The sequence below is a fragment of the Chrysochloris asiatica genome, unplaced genomic scaffold, assembly GCF_000296735.1.
Source record: "Chrysochloris asiatica unplaced genomic scaffold, ChrAsi1.0 scaffold00081, whole genome shotgun sequence".
NCBI classification, from domain to species: domain Eukaryota; kingdom Metazoa; phylum Chordata; class Mammalia; order Afrosoricida; family Chrysochloridae; genus Chrysochloris; species Chrysochloris asiatica.
In genome coordinates, this window is record NW_006408599.1 from 5,653,590 (window position 1) to 5,676,942 (window position 23,353).

At 39.5% G+C, this 23,353-nt stretch overlaps 1 pseudogene; it reads right to left on the reverse strand.

The window, feature by feature from the left end:
- Nucleotides 1-833: 833 nt before the first annotated feature.
- On the reverse strand, nucleotides 834-12,812 carry LOC102811005 (annotated as a pseudogene).
- Between the last annotated feature and the right edge of the window lie 10,541 nt (nucleotides 12,813-23,353).

The following is a 23,353-nucleotide window of genomic DNA, read 5'->3' on the forward strand; positions in this document are numbered from 1 at the left end:
TAAATTTTTGCTGTAAATATTTTAAAAACAGTTACAGCAGTACATCAACTTGTTGTTATGTGCCATTGAGTCAGTTCTAACTCACAGCCCCCTTATATAGGGTTTCCAAGGAGCAACAAGTGAGTTTGAACACCCAACCTTGTGGTTAGCAATCCAATCATGCAGCTACCAAAAATTCAAGCTGGATTCAGAAGAGGACCAGAAATTAGGGAAACCATTGCTGATGTTAGATGGATCTTGGTTGAAAGCAGAGAATATCATAAATATGTCGGAACATTTTTTTTTTTTTTCCATGAAACAATAAAAGTTGAGGTCAGTGGGAAATAATTTTAATCAAAGAATTGTACATTTTCTTCCCACAAGCCTGCTTTGTAATAGGAAATGACATTGCGATCCATTTCAGTACATGTAAAAGATTTACAAGAAAATATTCAAAATAATTCAAACACAAAAGCCAAGATGGGGCAAGATAAACGGGTTTCCCAGAAAGTTCTACTCCAGTGCCCATAGCACACAAGAGAGTCAAATCAAGTAAGTAACTAAGGCTGCCCTGATCACATTTCAAAAAAATTGGAGAAGTGAAAGAAACAGGATGAAACTGGTGTGAAAGGGAATGGGTGTTAGCAGCACTGCTTTAATAACCCATCTATTTTTAATGAAACATCCTCTCTTACATGCCTTAAATTCTGACCAAGACTAAGCTTTAGGATATTCCTGCATTGGAATTAGAAAATACCCGACAGTGAAAGTAGCCTGTTCACCTAGGTTTAATGAGAGCCTCTTTCTCCATGAACCACTGATGTGAACAGAAGGCTGATCTGTATCAGAAGCTGTCACAGTAGCCCTGCCATCTCTTTCATGAATGCTTCGTACACATCATTCCTAGTTTGTATTGAAACAGGAACACAGGGCCTGGATTTGGGGGCTGCTTTGGCAAGAGGCGCAGCAGAATCATCCTCTGACTTCCTTTGGGGAATAGCAGTAGCCCCTTTATTCTCCTGATGTACTCTCAGCACAGTGGGCACAAATCGAGTAATCTCCGCCTTGGGATTAGTGATCTGTGGCTTGGCACTGATGGTTACTGTGGCTTTCTCCTCAATGGTGGCTGCGCTTGTATCATCTGCCTTGGGTCGCTGAATCAAGTTGGGTGGGGCACTTAAAACCCCAGGGTTTGGCAAGGGTGCTGGTGGGAAAAGCCCAAGTGGGGCAGGTCCAAGTGGAGTCACCAAAGGTGGGTGCATCATGCCAGGATGAGGTTGAGGTAGACTTGGAGGAGGTCCCTGAAGAGGAGGGCCTGGAGGAGGACCTGGGGGTCGGCCCGGAGGTGGTCATGGAGGTAAAAGTCGGGGTAAAGGCCCTCGGAGTCCTGGCATTCCAGGTGGCCTCAGGAATGGAGGAGCTCCTGGCGGTGGTCCAGGAGGAAGGCCTGTAGGTGGTCCAGGTGGCCTTAAAGATGGAGCAGGTGGTGGTTCACAGGGTGTTGGTCCTGGCATGGGAGGTGCCTGTATCTGAGGAGGAACAGATTGTGCAGGAGCGTGCTGTTGTAAAGAACCAGTAGATGTGCCATCAGAAAGCAATTCCTCTTTATGTTGCTTTTGTGATTGTTTTTCTGCTTCAGAATCATCAGAATCATCATCATCATTATCTTCTGACAATTCCTCTACTTCTCGTCCCTCCTCAGGGATTTCCTGGCCTGCCATTCGAAGCATCATGGCTTGAAGAGGAGTCAGCTCCTTCATGCTCTTCTTTTTCTTTCTTGATTTTCCAGGCATATCTGCAAATCGCACACTCAGACCAGACTTCTTTTCTTCATTGTTGTCTCTCTCATTATCATCACGGTACCCAAAGTCATCCCCCTCGCTCTCTCCATCTGATCTGCCAGTGTCACTGTCATCAGTGCTGTCATTATGCTCATCTTGATCCATGTCCTCAGGATAGCCATCATCTTCACTGGTGCTAGAGACATCATCATCATGGCCTCACTGAGCAAGTTCAGGACTATATAACATATCTTCATCTCACTTATGTGGGGGAAGATCTAGGGCAAAGCCCACTTTACTGCCATACATCTGCAAGAATTGAGGAGGAGGTGGACCAGGAGGCTTTCTACTAGGGGGCAAACGTGGAACACAATGTCCAAGAAGAGGAAGTATACAAACTGCCCGAGTTGGTGGTCCATAGGCTGACGTCTTCTTAAGGATGAGCACCAGCAAGTGGAATCTCCTGGATCAAGATGTTGGAAGGAGCATGGGGCATATCTGGCAAAGGAATACTCTCAACTTCCACATGCTAAGCATTCTTAACAGCATCAAAATATTGGCTAAATTGAGCCCTCTTCTGTTCATATTCTACTTCGAGCTTTCTCAATTCTTTGTAAATATCTGGATTCTCTTTTTCATAGAGTTGTAGAATACTTTCAAAGGTTTCCCACAGTTTTTTATGCTTGTCTTTCAGAACCTTTTCATTTAACTGTGGCTGTTGCACTGGATTAAACTCCATTTCATCTAATTTCTCCATATCATGAATAATCTGTTTGGGATCCTTCATCTTTAAAACCACAGCTCGTACCATCATACATTGTTTTTTGTTCTTTTTTAATTCTCTTTTCTGGGCTTCCTTTCAGGCCTGGTCTGTGGGGTTCATAAATTATCCACTCTTGGGGGATGATGTAGATCCCGTCCCATGATGGCAATCTGTATGGTTTACTTGTTATTTAAAAAAGAAAACAAAACATTTCTATTGGTCTTCTGGTACTTCAAGGAGGGGCCAGGGGTGATTCCTAGTTTCTTTTGCTTCCTAGGGGCCTTCACTCCTGCCTCTCAGTCAGCCACCCAGCCACCACCATCTTGAAACCTGCCAAAGATGTTTACTTTTGCTTTATTGATTATTCAAAGACATTCAACTAAGTGGATCATGACAGGCTATGGATAACATTGTGAAGAATGAGTATTCCTGAAGAGTTGATTGTGCTCAGGAGGACCATCTGCATAAACCAAGAGACAGTTGTTAGAAAAAAAAAACCACAAAGGGATAGTGAATGGTTTATTATCAGAAAAAGTGTGTGCCCGAGGTTGTATCCTTTAATCTACTTAATCTGTATGCTAAACGAATTATTCAGGAAGCTGGATTATATGAAGAAGGACATGCCATAGGATTAGAAGGTAACTAATTAGCCACCTGACAGTCAGATAACACAACTTTACTTGCTGAAAAGTGAAGATGACTTGAAATGCTTACTGATGAAAAATCAAAGACTACAGACGTCAGTGTCGATTCTACCACAATGTAAAGAAAACAAAATTTGGCACAACTAGACCAATAAATAACATCATGATAAACAGAGAAATGATTCAGGTTGTCAATGATTTCATTTTGCTGGGATCCACAATGAACATTTGTGGAAGCAGCTTTCAAGAAGACAAATGACATATTGCATTAGGAAAATCTGCTGCAAAACACAATTTTATAGTGTTAAAGAGCCAAGATGCCAGTTTGAGGACTTAGGTGCACCTGATCCAAACCATGGTATCTTCAATTACCTTGTATTTATGTGAAAGTTGGACAGTGAATAAGGAAGACTGTAGAAGAAATGATGATTTGAAATATAGTGTTGGTGAAGAATATTGAAAATACCATAGACTGCCAGAAGAACAAAAACGTTTGTATTTTGAAGTACGACAAGGTGTGCCTTCATCTCAAATTCTTTGCCCATGTTGCTTTTTGTACATCAGTCCCTGGAAAATCCCATTATGCTTGGTCACGTGGAGAGTCAGTGAAAAGAAGACTTCCAGTGTGATGGACTGACACAGAAGCATCAACAATTTGCTCAAACAGAACCATTCTGAGGATGGTGTAGGACTGGGTAGTGTTTCACTCTGTTGGGCATAGGGTTGCTATGAGACAGAATCCACTCAACAGCACCTAACAACAGCAGCAATGGCGTCTATTTCAACATAGTTGTGACTAGTGGGGTTACCTAAAATTTTGTACAGTACCTGATAAAGATGTTGTTGTTGTTGTTGTAGGTGCCAATGAGTGGCTCATAAATCTCTCTTCTATCCTCTTTCTGTCTTCATTGATGGATATATTTATTGCATCTTGCAACAAATAAAGTAGGTGCTTACCTACTTTATGAAGAAATTTCAGATGATATTCTGAAAAAGTGAGAAGCAGGAGGGTGGATAGAACAACTTTGTGAACTAGGAATGTCTTTCTATAGCAGACCATTCCATAGTGTAGGGGCAGGGTGGTGAAAAGCAAATGAGTTTTGTTGTTGGCAGAATCAAAGCCCTCAGGGAATTCCCAGAGAAACTTCTCTTTTCCTTTTATTGGAGTTCTGTGCTGGTGCTATAAACATTCCAGATGAGTTGAGATCATTAGGGAAGCTCGACTGATCACTGTTGAAAAAATATAACAATTAAAACCAGAAACCTAGGAGTGGGATGCTTGGGGAGGGGTATAGGGTTGCAGAGGGGAACAGGAATGGCTCTTAATACTTAATAACAAATACTAATAATGACACAGAGTTGGGGACTAATTAAAAGTTTCTAAAAAGAGAGATTGAAAGAGATAGAGAAAGGAAATCATCCGTAATATGTTGACTGCATGGAATCAGGAAGTACTGTGGCACAGAGAAGAAAATGAAGACTAAGGAGCCCTGTAAGATCACACAAGTGATCTTGGCACGCATCTTTTTCTCTCTGAGCCTGCTTTCTATTTCATGGAATTTATAAGTCACACGGAGCCATGATGGCACAGTGGATTAAACATTAAACAGTTAATCAAAAGGTGGTTCAAATCCACCAGGCACTCCTGGGGAGAAAGATGAGGTAGTCTGCTTCCATAAAGATTTACAATGTCAGAAACCTGTAAAGGAGGTCTACTCTGTCCTGTAGGGTGGCTCTGAGTCAGAGTCCAGTCGATGGCTGTGGGTAATGTTGTTGTGAAGTGTCGGAGAGTTGATTCCAACCCATAGCGACCCTGTATAGGGTTTCCAAGGATCAGCTGGTGAGCTTGAGCCACTGACCTTGCAGTTTCAACAGATTTGCAGTATGATGCAAGCGCCACAGCACCACACCAGGACTCCATGATAGCCATGTTGTTGTTGTTAGGTGCCATCAAATTGGTACCAACCCATAGTGACCCTATGCACAGCAGAATGAAACACTGCCCGATCCTGGACCAACCTCACTACTGTTGCTATGCTTGAGTCCATTGATGCTGCCACTTGGCCAATCCATCTTGTTGGGGATCTTCCTCTTTTTCTCTGACCCTCCACCTTACTAAACATGATATCCTTCTCCAGAGACTGTTCCCTCCTGACAATATGTCTGAAGTATGAGAGATGAAGTTTGGACATGTTAGCCTCTAAGGAGCGCTCTGGCTGCACTTCTTCCAAAACAGATCTATTGGTTCTTTGGCATTCCATGGTGTTTTCAATATTCTCCTCCAACATCATAAGCAACAACTCTACCTCTATAAGAGTACATAACTAGAGCAAGCTACTTTTTCCTCCAAGGGGGTTTTATAGGTGACCTCTAAGCCTTTTGAAATTTGGAAGCTTTGTTTATATGTGAGTTGTGTTGTAGGGTGGATAACATGATTTCTGAACTAGTTTTTCATGTAGGAAGAGAAGATTATGGAATTTGGAATTTAATTTAATTTTCTTGAAATACTGTTGCCTTCAAATATCTTTATTACTATTCTGCAATGGAGTCCTTGTCTGGCACTATGGGTTAATGTGCTGAACTGAAAGGTCAGTTTGAACCTCAAGGTTGGCAGTTCAAGCTCACCAGCTGTTCCTCAGAAACACTATACATGGTGGCTATGAGTTTGAACCCCCAACTTGATGGTGCTTAAAACAACAAATAATAAACTCTAGAAATTTTTCCTACTAGTCATTCGTTCCTTTGTTATAATACTTTTGCCTTCATCTTTCTCGGTTGAAAGTCTCTTCTAGTCACAGTCTGTAACTCCTTTCAAACAAAGTTTCTGGCATGCTAGGTCTGGGTAAGAGGTGGAAGAAGATACTGATAGGGTGACATGATTCAACTGTCTATGTTAGCAGACTTAACTGTAATTGTAAAAACATGAAACTCTAGCATGAGTTTAAAATGAGCTATCTCAGAAGCAAAAGGGAGGATAGCACTACCATTAAGAAGATAGGCCAGGAGTGGGGCACATCCTTTGGACCCTGAGATCTGTGCACAGTGACCCTCCTTGACACAGGGCCAGAAAGCTGTGATACCATAGGAGTAGCAGAGGAGTGACAGCAGCAGAACCAAGAACTATAGCATGAAACACAGTGGGGGCTTCCAAGCCCACAAAGAAAGTAAAGATGAGAGACTTTGCTTCTCTAGTGGGGCACCACTAGGAACTTAAGTGAGGGAGCTAGGTTAGCTGAAGCAAAGCCACGCGCCTTCAGATTAATGATTATTGTTCCAGTAATTATTGTTCCAGTGGAATGGTATGACCTATGGGCATTTATCAGCAGATGATTGGAACAACTGAGTCCTAAGCATGTCTGACCCCAAATTGTTAACTTCCTTAATCAATCCCATATCTGTGAGTATGGTGTCTGATTCCTATGTGAACATTGCAAGGGATTATCGAACCCAACTAAGAGAGAAGTAAGGATTGTGGGAGGAATGTGTTGGTACTGACTCAATCGCATGTAACAATAACAATCAATATCATGTAGAAATTGTAGAATGGGTACATGCATATTTTCAACAACAACAAAAAGTGAATTTCAAAAACAAAACACAAACAAGAAAATCCTGTAGCTTGAACTCAGAGATGTGAATTTAGAGATGCGAACTCAGAGATGTGAATTCTAAAACATTGCTTGTTTATCAAACATGATCTTCCTATTCCCACCCTGCTTCTAGACAATCCTGGTGCAATTCTAATTCAGGGGCCATACGTAGAGCGTGCGATAGCTTGAAGCTTGTTGCTGTTAAGTCTCATCCAGTTTGGTTCAGACTCACAGTGACCCAATGTGGGTTTCCAAGGAGGAACTGGTGAGTGTGAACCACAGGCCTTGTGGTTCAAACTGACTTTGTTGTCCTGTGTTTATCCTGCAGTGCCATACCAGGATGGTTTTGGATTAAACCTGAATTCCAGTCCTGCTGCTTGTTCTGTGAACTCCATACATTTATTCAAACTGTCTGAGACCCAATTGCCTCATCTATAAAATAATTGAAAAAGTATCTGCCTCACAGAGTTGTAGCTTTCAGAATAAAATGAGGCAGTGTATTTACTACTGGCTCAGGGTAATTACTGGAACAATAGAAGTAGATAAGCAGAGACAAGAAGAATATAAGTTTAAGATTGCTAGAGTCAAGCTGCCTTGGTTCCAGTCTCATCTGACCCTCGTGCTAGCTGTGTGATATCGAGTGAATTCCTTAAAGTCTCTCTAGTTTAGTTTCCTCATCTGCACAAGGGGAATATCAAGATGAAAAATGAGAAAATCATGAGCTGTTCCTTTATCAAGTAAGTGGATATTAAATACAGTTGTTGTTGTTGTTGTGAAGTGCTGTTGAGTCAGTTCCGACCCATAGCGACCCTGTATAGGGTTTCTGAGGAGCAGCTGGTGAGCTTGAACTGCCAACCTTGCAGTTCAAATGGCTTTGCAGTCTGGTGGCATTAACCCACAGCGCCGCACCATACAGTTGTTGTTGTTAAGTGCCGTCGAGTCGGTTCCGACCCATAGTGACCCTGTAAAGGGTTTCCGAGGACCATACAGTGGTACCTGCAAAAAAGTCTCAGAGCCAACAAAGGAAACAATAGCACTAGGGAGGTGTGCCCATTTTAGCATAATTAACTGTTTGAGGTCAAAAGGTTAGCATTTGCCCAAGGAAAAAGTTTAAAAGAGTCTGGAAGAAAGGAGGAATGGAAACAAAAAACATAAGAAGGAAGTAGGACAAGTGATGTTAAATTGAGGGGCGTGATTGAATTGTTGAATGTAAAACTGATGCTCTCCTCTGAAAACCTTCACCCAATTCACAATAAAAAGTTTTGTAAAAAAAGTTTCAGAGCCTTACTGACACTGACTTTTATTATAGCTACTATATAAATAAAGAGCTCTGGTAGCTTCTTGTTGTTGTTAAGTGCCATCGAGTCGGTTCTGACCCATATTGAAGCAGCCCAATTTGTAACCACTACGCTACCAGAGCTCGAATCGGGTTGCTAACTTCAAAAACAGCACTTCAAAACTACCAGCTGTTCTGTGGGAGAAAGATGAGGCTTTCTGCTCCAGTAAAGATTTGCAGCCTCAGAAACCCTGTGCAGGGTCATTATGAGTCAGAACAGACTCCACAGTCCTTAACAACAACTATATAAATAATAATTTTCTGAAGATAGGGGCCCCAAGCTGGTAGTGTTGAACTGCTGACCTGAGATTAGCCACCTGACTTATAACCACTAAAAAAAAAATATATATATATATATTAGTAGTACTTTTTAATGTTCATAGGCAGAAAACAGCATATTTTAAAGATCTGAATAATAGAGCTTGTCCTGATATTTTCATTAGTATGTTTTAACAGCCATCTGGTACAAAAAGTAAGTCTACTGATTGACAGATCTCTACATTCACCTTCAGATGTAGGTGAATTCCCTCCATTTAGGGTGATGATATGCAAAGCCAAATGCAGTGAGGATATTAGGTGGGACCATTAATCTATAGAAATACACAGGTGGAAGGAATTACTTTTGGTAGGTTTGCTTGTCAAAAATTTTAAGTCAAAGCCAGATTTAAGAGTTTTTATTAAAGATAGGTAGGATTTACACTCTTAAAAGTCCTAGTGTGGCACTGTAGGATAAGCACTGGACTGCTAACCACAAGGTTGGCAGTTTGAATCTAATAGCCACTTCTCAGAAATGCTATGTTGTTGTTAAGTGCCATCAAGTAGTTTCCAACTAATAGTGACCTTGTATAGGGTTTCCGATGAGCTGCTGGTGTGTTTGAACCACTGACCTTGCAGTTCAAACCAACCATGCAGTCCAGTGCATTATCCAGGTTTACTATGAAGCAGAACCAACTTTACAGCACTCAGCAACAACACAGATGAGAAGGAGCCCTGGTATTGCAGTGATTAAGCACTTGCTTGCAATAATCGGTTTGGCTGTTCAAATCCAACTTCCTATCCAAGGGAGAAATATGTAACAGTCTGTTACCATAAAAATTTCAACCTTGGAATTCCTTATAGGACCGTTCTATTCCTATAGGGTCACAAGGGATCAGAATTGATTCAATAGCATTTGTTCTTTTTTATGTTCTTCTTAAGTGCCACTGAGCTAGTACCAACGCATAGTGACTTTATGCACAACAGAATTAATTACTGGTCCTGTTTAACTTTACAATCATTGCTACATTTGTGCCCATCTCTGCTGTCACTGTGCCAATGCATCTTTTTGGGGTCTTCCTCTTTTTCTCTGAACCTCCATTTTACCATACATGATATCCTTCTCCAGAGACTGATCCCTCCTGACTATATGTCAGAAGTATGAGAGATGAAGTCTGACTGTCCTGGCTTCTAGGGAAACTTCTAGCATACTTCTTCCAACACAAATTGATTTGTTCTTTTGGCAGTCCATGGTACTTTTATTCTACTCCAGCACTCAAATGCATCAATTATTCTATGTCTTGCTTATTCACTATTCAACTTTCACATGCATACGAGGTTACTGAAAATACTATAACTTGGGTCAGGCACACCTTAGTCCTCAAACTGACATCTTTGTCAATGCTTTAAAGAGGTCTTGTGCAGCAGATTTGCTTAACGCAATATGTCGTTTGATTTCTTGTCTGTTCCTTCCATGAGTGCTACTTCCATTTCTTGTCTGTTGCAATCATTGGTGGTTGATCTGAGCAAAATGAATATTTTTTCCATTCTTAGCAAAATCAATCTTTTCTCCATTTATAAGGGTTCATAAGGATCCTATTTATTGGTTCACTAGTGAGGATTTTGGTTTTCTTTACACTGAGGTGAAATCCATTCTGAAAGCTGTGGTCTTTGACATTCATCAGTAAGTATTTTATGTCTGCTTTGCTTTCAGCAAGCAAGGCAGTGTCATCTGCATATCACAGGTTGTTAATAAGTCTTCCTTCAATACTGATGCCATGCTTTACTTCACATAATCCATCTTCTTGGATTATGTGCTCAGTATAAGATTGAATAAGTATGGTGAAACAATACAACCCTGGCTCACACCTTCCCTAATTTTAAAGCATTCTTTTTACCCTTGTTCTGTATGAACAACTGTATCTTGGTCTATGTAGTTTCCTCATGAGCACAATCAAGTGTTCCAGAATACTCATTCTCCATATGCTGTCCATAGCTTATCATGATCCACACAATTAAAATTCTTTGTTTAGTCAATAAACCTCAGGTAAACATCTTTTTGGTACTCTCTGCTTTCAGCCAAGATCCATAAGATGTCAGCAATGATATCCCTCATTCTACTACCTCTTCTGAATCTGCCTTGAACATCTGGCAAAATTATTGCAATCATTTAAAAACAATCTTTAGCAAAATTTTGCTTGCATGGGACATTAATGATATTGTCTGATGATTTCTGCATTCTGTTGCATGTCCTCTCTTTGTAATTAGCAAAAATATGGATTTCTTCTAGTCCGTTGACTAGGTAGTTGTCTTCCAAATTTCTTGGCAAAGATGAGTGACTGCAGTCTCCAGTGCTGCATAAGTTTGTTGAAAGATTTAAATTTGTATTCCATCAGTTTTTAAGCCTTGTTCTTTACCAATGCCTTCAATACACCTTGAACTTCTTCCTTCAGGATCATTGGCTCTTGAACATATGCTACCTCTTGTAATGGATGAACATCAACCATCTCTTTCTGGTACAGTGACTCTGCATATTCCTTCCATCTTCTTTTGATGCTTTATGCATCATTCAATATTTTGCCCATAGAATTCTTCAGTATTTCAAATAGAGGCCTTGGATTTTTTTTCAGTTCCCTCAGCTTGAGAATTGCTGAGCATATTCTTCCCTTTTGCTTTTCCAACTCCAGGTCTATGCACATTTTGTTATAATGTTTGACTTTGTCTTCACAAGCTGTTTTTTGAAAATTTATATCCAGGTCTTTTACCTCCTCATTTCTTCCATTTGCTTTAGAATCTCTATGTTGGTGAGCAAGTTTCAGAATCTCTTCTGACATCCATTTTGGTCATTTCCTTCTTTATTGTCTTCTTAATGACGTTTTTCTTTCTTCCTGGTTTATGTTCTTGATGTCATCCTTCAACTCTTCTGGTCTTCAGTCATTATTGTCTAATGCATCATATTTGTTATTTAGATGGTCTCCAAATTCAGGTGACATATGTTCAAGGTCATAATTTGGCTTTTGTGTATTTGTTTTCATTCATCTTCAGTCTGAATTTGCATGTGAGCAATTGTTGGTCTATTTCACAGTCTGTCCCTGAACTGGTTTTGGCTGATGATATGGAGCTTTTCTTCCATGTCTTTCCATTGATTTCTGTGCATTTCATCTGGTTGACTCACAACAATCATTAGTTGTCTTTTACATTGTTTAAAAAGGTATTTGCTATGAAGAAATCATTAGTCTTACAAAAGTCTATCATGAGATCTCCAGCATCATTTCTATCACCAAGGCCATATTTTCCAACTATAGATCCTTCCCTTTTGTTTCCAACATTTTCATTCCAATCACCAGTAGTTATCAATATATCTTGATTCCATGTTTGATCAATTTCAGACTGAAGAAGTTGATAGAATTCTTCAATTTCATCATCATTGGCTTTAGTGGCTATTGCATAACTTCAATTAATAATGGTATTAATTGTTCTTACTTGTAAGCTGGCTTATGGATATTACCCTTTCACAAACAGCATTGTACTTCAATACTGATCTTGATATGTTCTTTTTGATCATCAATGATACACCATTCCTCCTCAGTTTGCCATTCCCAGCACAGTAATCCATGTAATTCTCAGATTCAAAATGACCAATACCAGTTTCAGATCACTAATGGCTAGGATATCAATGTTTATGCATTCCATTTTTAATAATTTCCAACTTTCTAGATTCATACTTCATATATTTCATGTTCCAATGATATTAATGGATATTTGGAGCTGTTTCTCTTCATTTTGAGTTCTGCCCCATCAGCAAATGAAGGTTCCAAAGGCGTTAGTTTATTCATGTCATCATGGTCTACTTTGAGGAGGCAGCTATTCCTCAGTTGTATTTTGAGTTCCTTCCAACCTGAGGTGCTCATCTTCTGACCCTATATCTGACAATATTCTGGAGCTCTTCATCATGTTTCAATATTCAATATTCTGGTGCTGACAGTGTTCACAGTTATTCATATAGTTTCCAGTGACTTAATTTTGCAAATTAGTCTGTCTTTCCTTCTTCCAAGTCTGCTTTTGTTTGGAGGCTCAGCTGAAACCTGTCCACAGTGAGTGACCCTGCTGGTATTTAAAATACCCATGATATAGCATCCAGCATCATAGTAAAACATAAGCCAACACAATATAACAAACTAACAGATGATTGGTGGATGAGCAGAAAAGCAGGAACAAAAACTTAGAGGCATAAATGGGGGAAAAATGTTTAGGAAATAATCTACTCTTTTGTTGTGTCATAACACACATTTTGACTGAAAAAATACAACCACATTCTAAGTGATATAAAAGTCACTCAGGCAAGATGGATATATATATGGCTGGAGTACCCGTTATATTGGTTACATCCAAGGCTTTCTCCAAATTGATTTGTTTGACCTCAATATTGGGAGACTCACTGTCAATTTCAATAGTCCAGGTCATGTTTGGAAACTTCTGATTTTTACACGGAACAAATATTAATTTATAGTTGATACTGTTCTTATCTATTGGGCAACAAAGAACGTACATAAATGGTCTTGTAATACTAACAGTATTTAACAACTTCAATTCTTCATTCATTCAACTCATTGATCATATCCGTGTGTCAGATTTAGAATTTATCAATGAAAGGATAATATTGAACAAAACAGATACAAATTTTGACCTCATAGAACGTTTGGTTCAGTGAGGGTCACACAAAAGAATTGAGAAAATAGTGTGGTAGTGTTATGATGATTGGCTTCAAGGACATTGAGCAACTGCATTAAGAAGCAGCTCGTTGCTAGTTGGAGAAGCTAGAGTAATCATGATCTCTGAAATTATGTTGTCTATTTGTTGGAAGAATTGACACCTTTAAGCTATGGTGTTGGAAGAGAATAATAAAAGTACCACTGACAACCAAAAGAACAAACAAATCTCTGTTGGAATAAGTACAGTCAGAATACTCCTTGGAAGCCAGGATTGTCAGAGTTCACTTCTCCTAGTTCAGACATATTATCAGGAGGGATCAGTCTCTGGAGAAGGACACCATGTTTGATAAAGTGGAGGGTCGGAGAAAAAGAGGAAGACCGTCAATGAGATGGACTGGCACAGTGGCAGCAGCAATGGGCTCAAAACTAACGACTATTGTGAGATTGGTGTAGGACCAGACACTTTCATTCTGTTGTGCATAGAGTCACTGTGAGTCACTACTAACTCAATAGCAGCTAACAACAACAACAGTTTGCTAGATGAAATCTCAATTCTTTCCCTCACAATTTCTCCACGGTTGTTGCCTAATCTGTCTCCCTTTCTAAACAATTGGAAAGCAATACTGTGAGATTTATCTGATTATGGAGTATCTATCACCTAGTTCTTCTTAAATGCTAAATTTCTACTTATGAAGATTAAATTTGTAGCAAACCTTTATGTTGTGTGGCCACCTCATAATATTTTGTTTCTGTTCTTACTGTTAGGTGCAATCGAGTCAGCTCTGATTCATGGCAACCTTATTCATAACAGAAGAAAACATGCCTAGTCCTGTGTCATTGTCATGATTTTTGATATGTTTGAGTTCTTTGTTTTGTCTACTGTGTCAATCCATCATATTGAGGAGTTTCCTTGTTTATACTGACCCTGTTCTTTCCCAACCATGATGTTTGTTTTTTTACCAGTTGGTTTTTCTAATGATTACCTTAGCACAAATTTGTACAATACACACAGACATATAGCACAATTACATACACACAATTAGACACATAGACTTTTTTGTAATTCTACTTTTAGTGGCTTGTTTCTATAACTGTCCATTCATATGATTTCATGTCTCCTTTTTAGATACAGTTCATTTCTTCAGGTGGTTCAGATTACTTTGAATTTGATTCTGTCATTCAATATATTCCTACAATCATGTCACCTACATATTTGATGATCATGAACTCTCACTGTTCATCTAAGACGTTGAAAGATACATTGAACAGGGCAGGACAAAGGACAGAGCCTGTGGGTTGTAGCCAGTCCCTGTCCTCAAGGTTGCCATTGATCCATTAATTAGCACTCCATGGGATCATCTTTCAACCAGTTTCAAAACCAGTCCATCATACTTCCACCTAGTCCACATCTGTCACTCTTCTACAAAGATTATCAGGGAAGAATTTGTGAAGTTGCTCATAGAAAGCTATCTATGCTGTATGGGCTTCCTGTCACTGATCTGCTATCCTAGACTATAAATATCCCAGAGTGAAATGAGGTCAGTCTTATTTGACTTACTCTTCGAGAGCTCACGCCATGACCAAAGTAAAAGTGGTACTCTTTCTGTCTGATTAGAACTTACGAATTTGGAAGTTTAAAAAGACTGTGAAGATGATCTCTTCCAGGCTCATCATTCCACAAGTGAGTCTCAAGCTTGAAATAACTTTGCCCATGGTCACACAGCTAGTCAGAGCTTGAAATGTAGTTATAACTTATATTCCCCCTTTTCACACTTAGGAGGAGTGGAATTGACTTCAGAAAAGCATTTTTCAAAATGTATTCCATGAAATATTACTTCCAGGCTAGGGAGAGGAAAAAAAAAAAAAGTCCTCATGTTCAAATATATCTAAAAACCCCCATATATCGCAATGTTATTGATTCACAATGTACTCAGTCATTAAAAAGTATTTACTAATAGTTCCCTATGCATTAGACACTATGCTAAGCATGGAGATATGATTGTGAACAAGACAGAGGCTTACCTTGTATATATTTTCTTCTGGCCAGAGTTAGAAACATTACAAAATTACTCATCCAAATAAAATCATACTACAAATTGTGAAGGATCCCTGTGGCTCTGTGGGTTAAGCATTGAGCAAGGTTGGTGGTTCAAACTAAATAACTGCTCCTTGGGAGAAAGAGGAAACTGCCCCTGGAAAGTTTACAGTCTGGAAAACTCTAAGAAGCAATTCTACTCTATCCTATAGGTTCATTATGAGCTGGAATCGAGTTGATGGGAGTGTGTTTTGGGATATGAATTGTGTATTGATGTGAGGAAAATTTATAGGGTGTTCTAAGAGATGGGAGGTGTGTAAGAGAAGGCCTAGGTGAAAATGATTTATCTACTAAAGCCCAGATAGAAAATATATTGACATATTAGACAAAATGGAAGAGCAAGAGAGATTTGTCAGCTATGACCCTGAGAAGAACACAGCTAGCTAAAGAAGTGGTTTTATGGCATTGTTAATGAAAAAATATATAGATAGATGGATATAGAAATATATGAAGTCCTGCTGTGGCACTGAGGATTAATGCTCTTGACTAAAAAGTCTCTTTGAACCAAAAGATGGGTGGTTCAGACTCACCAGCTGCCCTTTGGAAACCCTAAACAGAGTTGGCTATGAGTCAGAATCAACTCGATGGCACTTAACAACAACAACAAATGTATTTATATTTGGAGTCCTGTTTTGGCACTGTGGATTAATGTGCTGGACTGCACTGTCGGTTTGAACCACAAGGTCAGCAGTTCAAACTGAGCAGCTGCTCCTTGGAAACCCTATAAAGGGTTGTTGAGTGGGAACCAACTCATAGGCACTTAACAGCAACAGCATATATATATTTATATACACATATATTTATGTTGGTTGATTGATTGGGTATATGCTGTGGAGTTGGTTTCAATTGATAGCCATCCTGTATATGGTTTCTGAGACTGTAAATCTTTACAGGAGCAGAAAGCCTCAATATATATATATACATATACATCTCATATATATATAAACATAAAGCACATTGATGAATCTTAAGTAATAATACAATCCAGCCTCAATAGCCATGAAGAACTGTTAAACTAGCTACTCTTTGGAGACAGTATTGTTTACCATAAGAGTACAAGCACAGAAATCTATCAGGAAAAATTTGGCAAAGAGCTATAAGGTAGATCATGTACTGACCTATTGAAGGGGCCTAGTAGTTCTGCAGTTTTAAAACTATCAAGCCAAAAGGACAGCTAACTTCTCAATCATTGTTTCCCAATATTTCCCAAATACATTTGGCCAAAGAGTTTTCATGTCAAGCAATACCTATTGTATTCCATGGGATTCGGATGGATCACCCATTTAAAAACCATGGTACTTTAGGGATACCTCAAGCTCAAGTCACATTGTGGGCTCTACTTCAGTGACAACAGAACCTGTCTGTCACTTGCTTGCTTTATGCTTTGAAGTTTTATTTATTTGTGTTCTTTTCCCAGAATATGAGTCACTTGTTTATGAGGGCCATCTTGATGTTAGCTAGTTTACCTTCATTCAAACTGCCAGGTGTCAAACTTTAAAAAAAAAATGAACTCACACAGTAGCCTCAATATATAACCATGCTTACTTGTATATCCTTATATTCGTTATCTTCATCTATCCACAATGTCAGCTGCTTTGAGAATAGAATTATAATTATTCACTAATATGGCAGAAAACTAACTCCTACATAAAAATTACCTTCCAGACTAATTATCTAGGAATGAATTACACATTTGGATGCATTTCCACCGGCGGATGCAATCTAATTCTAAATTGTGAAGAATAAGAAGAGTAGCAGGAGGCACCAAGGTGTCAATATTAAAATAATAATAACCAACATGAGTAGTGTTATTTTTATCCACCAGATTTTTAATCATCACAATTCTGTAATTCACAGCGTCTTACACTTTTATGTGGATAATGGTAACTTGGGAACCCAACCATTGATTTCAGATGCCAATTTAGTAGGACAAGTTGGATCTGAGATTCTGCATTCTAGCAATTTCCCAGGTGATACCACTAAGCTGTGGTTCACATTATTGTGTGTACCATCTCAATTTGTGTTTCAGAAAATTAGTGTACCAGTTGCTTCTGCAACTGGGGATAGAAAACCTAGATTCAAACTGTCTTAAACAATGATACCATTTTACTTTAAATCATATAACAAAATATGTAGTGGCAAATTGGCACCAGCCCTGGTATGTCAGCACCTCTATATTTTCATAAAAGATAAAAGAATCAGATTCCTTCCAATTTTCTATTCTTCTCTTCTCAGCAGTGGTTTCATCCAAAGGCTGTTTCTTTTACTCACAATATAGATATAGCTGTTCCATTGTCATTTTCAGACATGACAACATCCAGAGGAAAAGATTTATCATCTATTGTTTCCTTCTTAAGAACAAAGAAACATTTACCAGGCTTCCCTAGAAGATGTTCTTTACTTTATATTGGATATGTCTGGCCAACATGTATACAAGGAGTAGGCATCATCAGTACCCCAACTATGCACTCTGTGTAATCCTGGGTCATCTGCAGTGTCAGTAAGAAAATCTCATTTATTCCCATGATTTCTAACTCAGGAAACTATGTCTCAGAGCCTGAGGGTCTCGCTGGAATGTGCTCAGCTAACACTTCGGCCAGACTAGCAATGCCAAAGAGCTAAAGTTCTAAAGAGCAATAGTTAAGAAGTGAGGGATGGCTTCCTCATTCCTCAGGGGAAATATGATGAGACATATCCTGCAGAGCCCTTCAGTGGATCTCCAGTGACTATGGCCCCCACTTTGAAATCAAGATTGACTAATGAATTTACAGTATCTGGCTTTCTTTGCTTCTTTATCTCACAGCATGACTCCTTCACAGTGATTCTTAGGATCGTATCTCAGTAAATGACTTGAATCTGTATTCTAATCCTCAGATCTGCTCATGGAGGAATAAGCTAAAATATCAAAATCAGATCAATTATTGGCAAGAGAAATGGGAATACCCCAATTGGTTTAGATGTATCATTCAAAAAGTGTGGACCACTGAACCAGCAGCATCAGCATCAATTGGGAACTTGTTAGAACTTCAAATTCTAGGGGCAGTCTCCAGGCGTATGGAATAAAACATTTCTGGGGCTAATGCATGGTAAGGTAATCTGTTTCCACAAGCCATCTTGATGATTTTGATGCATGCCCAGTTTGTGAACCACTAATTTAGATTAATTAGAATTTATCCCTTTCTCTGGGGGAAGAATCTTTTTCCCTGAAGCATTTAGTCATGAGAAGGAGTGATGAATATCTGAACAAAATCATGGTCCTATTATGTAGAGTTAGGCATGGTGGGGTGGAGTAATAGATGTTTCAAAGCTACTATTTTTGCTATTCTGAAGTTCAGAAACAAATGGCTCAAAAGCTCAGAATTGGAAAGCAGACATCACATCGAACCCCTGACTTTTGACAATAGTCATAATGTTCTTAACCAGTTTTATTGTCTTGTAGTCACTGATAGACCCTGGGCAAAGTGAAGAGGAGAGGCCACCAAGAACAAGGTTTCCCTTACTAGAAGTCGCAGCATGTGTTCCTTCAGTGGTAATAAATCCCATGAAAATGCAGATAGTTAAAGTGTCCTGACATTTATATCTAGCATGAAATACATGAGAATAATAAGGGTAGAGGATAATAGTGCAACATGAAGCTTTTATTAATGTTAGACTAACTCTGTAGGGGAAATGGTTCATTTTATTGCTTTAATGTCAGGCTTTCTTCTTTTCCTCCAATAGGCATAAAACAGGAGCTTGTCTTGATTTTCACTGAGTGAATGAGAAAACAGTTATTGAATGTCTCAGGGGGTCTAAAAGGACTGTCTGAGTCATGGGGATATGCATATGGTCTCTGCCTTCCAGGATTTCACCATCTATTGGCAAAAACCTCATAAACAGACCAATTCAGATTGAATATTTGAGTGTTTGAGATGGTCTAAAAATAATATTGGGTGAATTTGCACATATTAAATGAAATCATTTAAAAACATGCATGGATTAATGAGCAAACAAATACAGTAAGACAAACTATCACCAAGTACTAGTCAGTGTCCAGCATGGATTCTGAGAAGAGAAAGGCCATCAGAATCACAGCTCTAAAGACCATTAATTTACTGTGTGATCTTGGCCAAGTGTGAATTTGTTTCCTCATCTGTAAATGGGGGAATTGATCCAAATGAATACACTCAAAACCTGTGCTCTATGGAAAATTCCTCTTTGGGATGATGATAAGTAAGCCACATTCTTTTTAAGTGTGGGAATACAAGAAAGAAACATTTTACAACACTACAGGTGGTCCCCAGTTTATGATAGTGTTACCTTTTAACAACTCCATCCTTAAGTTGGTTCTTATGTAAGTCAAATACTTCATTAATTTTTAAAATTTCATTATTATTGCCTATTATTATCAGTATTTTATAAATTTGCCAGAGAGTATCAGTGAATGATCACATCTACAAATTATCTGCTGTAATATTGTAACAAGTACATATTAATAATATAAATGTGGTTCATGGTATCTCAGATACTTCCTAAATCAGGGACTTCCTAAATCGCTGTATATTTAGCGAAAGCTTTCTTTCCTAAAGGATTCCTCAGAACTTTGAAGATGCTTCTGTGCTTTATAAATCTTCAAGAGGAAAATCTTATCTCTAAATTATTTTACGATGAAGTCTACCATTGTAGGATTCCTTAGAATCCCTGGTGGTACAGTGAATTAGCATTAGGTGATAAGCCCATCAGTGTTCTGCAGGAGAAAGTTGAAGCAGTCTGCTTCCGTAAAAATTTCCAGCCTCAAAAACCCTATTTAGTAGTTCTACTCTTCTAGCATAGTGGTTAGGAATGGGGCTGCGAACCACAAAGTCAGCAGTTCAAAACTATTAGCTGTTCCGTGGTAGAAAGATGAGGCTTTCTGCTCTCCTAAAAGTTTAGAACCTCAGAAACCCTGTACTGGGCTGCTATAAGTCAGAACCGACTCCTCAGTACATAACCACCACCACCACTACCACCCTGCCCTTTAGGGTCCCTTTGAGTTGGAATGGACTTGACTAGTGTATTTCTTTTTTGGGTATTACTCCTTAATGTTCCAGAACCTGTGTAGGAAATACTGGGAATCATGTATGATGACTCTGCCAAGTCTGAGGTCCTTAGAAATGGAGTCATATTTGACAATCTAAAGCATAACTTTAATTCAATTCAGTGAACAGCAAGGGCATTTGCAGGGCCGATATCAGCATTAAGAAAAACTCTGAAAAATGGTTTCCCTCGCAAAGACCGTGTTTTCATTGTTAAGTGCCAGCGAGTTGGTTTTTACCCATGGTGAGCCTGTATAGAGTTTCCAAGGAGCATCTTGTGAGGTTGTGGTTCAAACCAACTTTGCAGTCCAGCACATTAACATTTGTCCAGCTAATTTGATACAGATGCAGTCAGTAATTTAACTCATCCCAATAACCCTTTTTTTTTGTCCTTGGTGCATTTTGTTGTTGTTCTGTATTTCAGTGAGAAAATGGAAGCTTTTAATGTAAGCATCCGACTGGACTGACTTAATGTCACCATCTCCCTCACTACTTACCCAGTCTCTTCACTTCCTGCTGCGTTCATTTGTTTATTAAGGTTTCTGCATTTCAAAATGTGCTGACTGGGGTGTTTTGTTTCTTTCTTTCCCACAGCATCTGCCTGTATTTTCTAGAGTTTAACTCTGACCATCCAGGGCCAGACAGCTCAAGCATATATTGGGAAGAAAAGGCATCCCACAGTAGGGTGACTATTTCAAAGGGAACAATTACTGTGTTGTGTGAGTCTCCTGAGAATACCACCTAGATTTGGCCCTAGTGATGCCACTAACCAGCCACCTGTCTTCAGCTTGTGTATGTACCCCAATTCTGTTTGAGCGAATTTGTTGCATGTTTATGAAGGTCTCCAAGGAACCAAAGCTCTGCCTGATGCGGGGAGTGCTTCAAAGGCAGACATCTAACTGGGAAAACAGGAAATTTGGTGCTGGGAAATTAGCAGGTCTAGCGTAGTGGTTATGAATCAGGCTGTGAACCGCAAGGTTCAAAACTACCAGTTCAAAACTACCAGCTGTTCCATGGGAAAAAGATGAGGCTTTCTGCTCCCGCAAAGATTTGCAGCCCCAGAAACCCTGTACAGGGTCGCTATGAGTTGGAATCGACTCCACGGCACACAACAACAATAGTTCTGTCCCAGGCTCTGCACCATCTTCCTGCTTGGTGTTGGTTAAATCAGGCCTCTGCTCTCAGCCTATTATTTTCTTGTGTTTAAAAACAAAAGAAGAAAAAGAGAGAGGCATTCTAAACCTAACTTTCAGATCTCAGATCTCATGTACATTTATTTTTTAATGTGCATTGACCAAGTCAAACTTAGCAATCAATGGGGTGACTCATGTCACATCTGATAGCCCCTGTGACCGTAATTTGAATTGGGGCTCTTGAAACCTTCCCAACCCCCTTCTCCTGCCAGAGAAGATGAAAGTGTCATTTGTGATCTCAGCACTGACCTTTGCTTTGAACTTTGCAGTGCCTTTCCCATTTCCATTTCCAGCTGCTTTTTTGCCCCCCAGTGAGTCCAGACTATTCTGAAAGAGTGTAAACTTCTCTGAATGATATTTAGAAATTAAATATGATTGATTTCACAGCTCTTTGAACCTCTCCTATCAGGAATTGAACCTCCCCTCACTCTCACTCCGCACACAGGCCTCTTCTGTTTTACACACTTGAAAGTGATTTGAGTGATGACAGGTAGAATCTCCAATGCATACAAGCTCATTTTCACTTCCTTTCTTGTTTTCTCATTAGTTTCTTCCATGAGAAAAGATGATGGGCTGATGAGTGTGCAAATGCTTGTGTTTATTCCAGTCTCCTTTGATACTTGTATTTCATGCTTGTACCTGGATTTGCCTGTGACCCCTCATGCACTGAATATATGTGGTTGTTGTTGTTATGTGCCGTGGAGTCGGTTCCGACCCATACCAACCCTACGCAGGGTTTCCGAGGCTGTAAATCTTTACGGGAGCAGACCGCCTCATCTTTCTCCCGCGGAACCGCTGGTAGTTTCGAACTGCTGACCTTGCGGCTCGCAGCCCGATTCGTAACCACTACGCTACTGAATATATAGATTTGCTTTTTTATATTCATGTCTGAGTGTGTGCATCTTTATAGGTGGAAAATGCATTTAGAGAGGCATGTTTGTTTTCTGTATGTATGTGTCCAAATGCAAGTTTATTTTTGTGTGCTTATAAAATAAGGAGCTCTGGTAGCATAGTGGTTACGAATCGGGCTGCGAACCTTAAGGTCAGCAGTTCAAAACTACCAGCAGTTCTGTGGGAGAAAGATTATGCTTTCTGCTCCTGTAAAGATTTACAGCCTCGGAAATCCTGTACAGGGTCGCTATGAGTTGGAACCGACTCCAAGGCACATAACCACCACCACCATATATATGCATATTAATGTGTGTTTTTCTTGCATATGTGTCTTTTTGCATGCATGTCATTTAACATAAATATGTACAGGTAGTGTGTAACTAAGTGCTTGTGAAAGCGTGTATTGCTTCTCATGAATAGACTTGTTTGCCTTTAAGTGCCTATGTAGTTAGACTGACATTCCAAAGCATACCTAACCTTGAGATACACCCTCAATCCCCAAGAAAAGCATAAATAAAACTCAGTTGTCTTGGATGCACTGGACAGTTCCTGTCAATTTGGACAGCCATTCTGAACCATGCAGTGCTCTCCACTGCCAGCCCAGTGTTAGCTGTCATTTTTTTGGGAAGAACAGTATCACCTAACTGGACCATATCCTAATTATCTGGCAAGAAAGGAAGGGGTGGCAGATGCCACTGATGGACCCAGTAATGCTTATCTCTCCAGCAGCTCATGGACTCAATTGTCCCGTTAGATGCCACCCCTGGAACTAGTGTTGGACTATTTCTCACTGACAGACACAAGGACTTGCTTAACATGGTGCTGATTGAAATGTTGGTGTGGCAGAAGCTGTCCGTGCCAGACAAGCCCAGTACATGGATTTTCACTTCATGCCTGCCTAGATTTCAGTGAGCTGCAGGTCTTGGTTTCTTGTCAGTCAACCTGTCTACATTTAGCTGGCAGTAGTGTCAGAGTGGTCAGTTCATGACAGTGATGGTCAGTAAGGGAGAAAATGGGCTAGTGTTCAAATATACCTTTGAATTCCTTTAGTTGGGAAATT